This window comes from Myotis daubentonii, chromosome 3 (assembly GCF_963259705.1).
Source record: "Myotis daubentonii chromosome 3, mMyoDau2.1, whole genome shotgun sequence".
In the NCBI taxonomy this organism is placed as follows: domain Eukaryota; kingdom Metazoa; phylum Chordata; class Mammalia; order Chiroptera; family Vespertilionidae; genus Myotis; species Myotis daubentonii.
The window spans coordinates 95,090,652-95,096,651 of NC_081842.1; positions in this window are offsets into that span (position 1 = coordinate 95,090,652).

A 6,000-nucleotide genomic window follows, 5' to 3' on the forward strand; every position below is an offset into this window, starting at 1 on the left:
CTGATAGTTAAAAGTTTGGGGATATTTTCTGGTTGGTGGACTGGGTGATTAGTTTATTGAAATGTTTCCACAGCCTTCTTTTATAGTTCTCTATTGCTCTGCATCTTTTTTTTTTTATGTTTGACTGAATTGAACTATATTTACCATCTGCTGTTTCTGGCTCTCAAATGATCTGAAACCTTTGAATTTTGTTAAATCATTCCTCATTATTGCTCTTTTAGTAGTATCTATAAAGTCTATCTATTTCCCTCTTCACTGTTTCTCTAGTACATACTTGTCATGGAGATACTAAAACACCAAACAACCAGTTGCAAATGCAAATTCCTCAGCCAAACTACAGCTGAGGCTCTGTCTTGAAGTTTACTTTCCCCATCACTGTGTCTCTATTCCAAGCTTTTTATTTGGTTTATTCACAGCATGTGGATAAGGAAGTCCTTCAATGACATCGTGATAGTTTTAGTGTATTAGATCCTCTGAATTTGTTTTAGCTATTATCGTAGACCACTTTTCTCCCACAACATAAAAGTTTTATTTCCCATGTCTTTTTTTGGTTTGTTTGTTTAGCTACCCCTATCTCATTTTTTAAAATGACTTCAATATTTGGTAGAAATGAAGGTTTTAAAAAAAGTAATGAGCATGATATGCCCAAAAAAAAAAAAAAAAGATAAAAAAGGAGAAAGCTGTTGTGGTCTAAACACACAGAAAAGAAGAACCTTTTCATAGGACCTTGGTGCCCACAGGCAATCATAGGTGTAAAGCTGCACAAAAGCTGGTAGGTGGAAGGAAAAGATAACACAACTTTTTGATAACACACCCAGAAATCCAGGTAATACAATCTACTTGCATTTTTAGAGGCTTTTGTTCCAGCCAGTCATTTACCCTTTCATTCTTTCATTCTTTTATTTGTCTCCCAGTTATCAACTACTGCATAATAAACCACCCCAAAGTTGGTGGCAAAAAAAAACAGTAATAATTTATTATTTCTCTCAATTCATTGGATTGACTGGGGTCAGCGAGGCTGTTTGTCTGCTCTCCCAGGTGGGGACACTTATGAAGCAGCATTCTTCCTGAGGCTTTGCTGGAGATGGACATCTCCAAGATGACTTCATGCCCACAATTGCTAGGCTGATTAGAATGGCCGGGGAGTACTGTGCTTCCCTCTCCAGCAAAGTGAAAGACATCTGCCACAGTGGTTCAGGACTCTGAGAATGTAAAGTAGTAGCTGCCAGGCACAACATCATTTTCTCTGCAGCCCATTGACTGAAGAAGATCACAGGACCAGTCCAATTCAAGGATGCCCTCTGCTTCTTTATAAGAGAAGTAGCATGTCTAGGCTTGGAAGAATTGTTTTTGGCCAAAATTCACATTCTTCCTATGCAAGATGTACTCATCTCAAAATAAGACCCCGTTTTATTCAATCATGGCATTAAGCTCTGACTTAAAATGCAAGATCTCATTATTTTAATTAAGCCCAGATATGAATGAGATTCATCAGATGCAACTCCTTTTAACCTAAAGCCTTTGAACTTTAAAATGCAAGTTATCTGACGCTTGCATAACCAATATTCAACAGCGAGACGGGCAAAGCAATTACAATAAACACTTTTGCTCACAAAGGAAGGGAGTGGTAATCATAGCCATGAGTCCATAGCAAATGAGTCCATGAGCCCAAATTTCAAAACTATAACTGGGAAAACATGGAAGGAAGAAAGGAAGGAAGGGAGGGGGGGGAGGGAGGGAGGGAGGGAGGGAGGGAGGGAGGGAGGGAGGGAGGGAGGGAAAGGGAGGAAAGGGAGGGGAGGAGAGATAAAGGGAAGGGAAGAGAAAGGAAAGAAAGAGAAGAGAAAAAAATACAATAAATTGGGAACATATTTTCAGGTCCCCCAACTTCACCAGGCACAGAGAACGTTTTGTGACTAGTCTGCTTTGTGGTATGGTTTCGTTATTCATTGTTCTCAACTGGGTTCACTTTCTGAAATCTTGGCACCTCTCTTTGACACATCTTTTCTTTTCTATTTAAAAAAAAAAAAAGTGCCTGTATTTTCATTTGAGAAGCTCTCTCAGCCTGCTTCCTGCTGGTAGAAATTTGGAACCCACAAACTCTTTTGCAGTTTGAACTGTCTGTCTTTTTGTGTCTGACTTCATAGTATGTTTTCTAATAAAATTATCTTTAAAACTTTGTGAGTTTTCTGTAAATATTTTTGGATTTTACTCACTACTCCCAAAGTCTCATGATTTAGGTTTGTGTGATGGTAGCATTTACTCCCAGGGAAGAATTCCTGTATGACTCAGCATTTAGTAAGGGAAACAGAATAATACTAGACAAGGGATAAGGGATTTCTTCTAGGAATTAGACCTCACATAATTGTAGAAAGGGCTGGGGTAATAAAGACCCAAAAGAGAAAGTTGGTGGCTCAAAAGAATAACCAAGTGATTGGTCTGAAAAACCAGACACACCCAGATGCTAAAAAGAGATCATGAAAGTGTACCAAGCAGAGAAGTCTATATGGGAAACTCGCTTTTCTGAATAGCCATCCAAGAAAGTGGTGGTGACACTGGAGTTGCTGTTAGTAAGTTCAACAGTCAGGAAAAAAGAGCTAGTTTCGGAGTGGAGGAGAGAAAGGACAAGCTGGGTGTTTAACTAACACCTCTGTAACTATCGGTCACAACCAACCATGACAATCAGTGAGAACAACGGCTGTCCCTCCTCCTGCACCTCCCAAATTTCACACAAGTTTCTCTTTTGGCCAACTCTGCTGCTGCAGCAAAGAGTTCCTAAGAAATGGCATTCCTAACAGAAACAAGTTGATGAAAGAACCATCCAGCACAGGCAGGAAGCGTAAGCATTGCTTCCAAAAATGACAGCGACTCCAGAAGGAGCTAATTGAAATTTCCATGATAAACCAATATGTGAGCGATTTTATATCCTGACATTTTTACATTTTAGAAAGATCATTGAAACTATGTTAAGTTATGGCTCAGAGCTCAGATTTTAGAATAAAATAGTCTGGATTTTAATTTTGGATGTTACTTACTAGTAATATGGCCTTGGGAAAGTTATTTAACTTTAAGTCTCTCACCTTAAACATGAGAATAATAGCAATGGTATTCATGTTGTAAAATGATGTGTCTAGAGTAATTAACACAAGACTGGAACACATTAGGTACTTGATTCTTATCAGTTGGCATTGTTATCCTTGAAACAATAAAACATCTTCATTTTTAAGCACATTACCTTTTTAAGTGTTTAGCATCAATTCCATAATACCTAGAGACTTGAAAGAGTACATGTATTTCCAAGGTGTAAATGACTTTGCCATTTGTGATGGTTCATTTCATGTGTTAATTTGACTGGCTATGGAATGCTCCGGTTAAACATTATTTCTGGGTGTGTCTGTGAGGGCACTTCCAGATAAGATTAGAATTTAAACCAGTGGATCAGTAGACTGCTTGCCCCAATGGGAGTGGGTATGCTCCAAGCCATTTAGGGCCTGAATAGAGCAAAAGGCAGGAGAAACTTGTCTTTTTTTCTGCCTCACTGTCTGAACTAGAACATCACATTTCATCTTCTCCTGCTCCTGCACTAAAACCATCAGCTCAGCTCCCCTGGTTCTCAGGTTTTCAGACTCATACTAAATCACACCGCTGGCTTCCCTGAGTCTCCAGCTTGAAAATTGTGAAGCTTGCCAGTTGTCAGTCTTCATAATCGTTCAATCTCTCTCTCTCTCTCTCTCTCCCTCTCTCTCTCTCATTGTTTCTAATCTCTGGAGATCTCTAATATGCCATTTAACCACTTGGCTTGATTGGTGACTCTTGCTTCATAATCAGATCAGTCCTCAACTTTGCAGCTGCCTCCCAACCAAATCATCTCCCCAAAGTCAGAAAGATCACAGTTCAACCACTGAGCAGGCAAACACAGGTTTGCATGCAAGCCTGTTAACTGTGTGAACCTTGGCTATTCACTTGATCACACTTAAAATAAATTTCCTTATCTATAAAATAGGAAACACATAATGCCTGGCTTTCATGATTAATTTAGATGACATTTTTACCATACATTTGGTTCATAGGAACTCAACAAATGTTTTTCAAAATTATTAAATTTCACCACCCCATTGATAAGGTGGCAGAGGCCTGAGGTCTTAAAAGCATGAACATAAATATTTTTTCAAAAAATATTTTCTGATATATTTCATGCCCAACAATGACATCTGATACCCAGCCTTCTCTAACGATTGTAGAGTCCTAAATACTGATTCCTCAGGCTCTTATCCGAGACACTAGTTGATCCTGCCTCAACACAAGACAGGTCTGAAGGAACACCCCAGCTCTAAAGCTTCCATGGCTCACTGGGGCCTTTGTTGTGACTGATTTTCAGTTCAGCGTCTCCATCTGAGCAGTCTTGCTTTATTCTCTCCCAATAGCTATCTACCTAGAGAAGATTCCCCAGTAAACTTCCTCCATAAAATTCTGCATCTCAAAGTCAGTTCCCCAGATAAACCCACTTGGATCTGATGTTACACAAAGTGTGTGTGTGGTGGGAAGGGCAGGAGAGGAGGAGAGAGTGGAAGTTCGGAGTCTTCCGAGGTCAAATAAGTTAAATTGGTATCTATAGGACTTCTCAGAGTATACTCAAGACAGAAATATAACATACAGCATTTATAAAATAGTTTGCTTGCAATAATGTTTAGATTAGACTGCCCAATGGTAGAAATAGATGTCAATGCACACATAATTATTGAAGACCAAATAAGTCTTATTACTCGACTTTACCCTGACACCCTAATGTACTTCTTCATCTTGGACCAAATTGGAACTGGCAGTGGCATGTTGAGGCAGAAATACCAACTTCAGACACAGGATGACATTGACACTGGCCCCCAGAATGTACTCATCAGCATCCTCACTAGCAACAGAAAAGAAGTTTAAGAATGTTTTTTAATGTTCAGCGAACTGTTTAAAAATAAAAGAGAGACTGATGATGTAGTGACATGTGTGTCTAGCCGAGAACAAAAGCCAATGTGCTGAGCTACATTTTTCTTTATAGAAAACAAGCACTATTATTCTCTGAAACATCTGCCCAGGTGTTTGATTATTAGAGGTTTTAAACAGCAACCTGCTAGCACCATTAAAAGCTTAGTCAGAATAGATTGAAGGTGATTTCATTTGAAATAGGGGGCAGTAGCCCTATGGCTATCCAATATCAAAAAAGATTAAGGATTAAAATATTTTGACTACTTTGAGAGGTATCTTTACTCCTTGCTCACTCTTTTTTTATTATTTGTAATAATAAAATATTATTATTGTTATTGTTGTGAATCTCATAGAAATATCCTGAGAGAAACTTAGGCAGAAATACATATTTAAGCAATTTTTTAAACTAGTATGTTTATATTTTAGAAATGACTCATCATATTCTATTGTGTAAATACATATTTAGACAAGTAAAACTGTTTAGAAAGCTATAAATTAAAGCCAGATGAATGTATTGGAGTTAATCTTTTCTGCCAGCTTTAAGCGCCATTTTGAATGAGTGGGGTGAGATTAGACATTGTGTGTGTATAATGATGAAAAATGGTGGGCTATAATAAGGAATCATTCTTTTGATTTCAGGAGCATAATGGCCTGTGAATTATGTTTAAAATTAATGAAAGAGAAGATAGAGAATGATTTGAATCTCATCAGTAACTATTTTTCTCTTGCTCCCAGGCAGCAATGAGGCATTTTCTAAGGGATTTGAACTTTTGTGAGCAAGACCCTCTAAGCTTCTAAAAGGTCTTAATTTGAAGTTAAACCTTTTTAATGATGATTTGTTTCCCTTGAAAGAACAAACAAATAAGCAGTTGGACTTCCTGATAGGTTTTCATTGTATGAAGACAATTTCTTTGCAAATCTAAGTAAGTGTTTAACATTTGGAAGGACATGTATATATTGTAGCATATCCTTTTGCCATAAAAGAGCCCTTCCTCCTTCAATTTTGCAAACAGCCATACAAAGAGA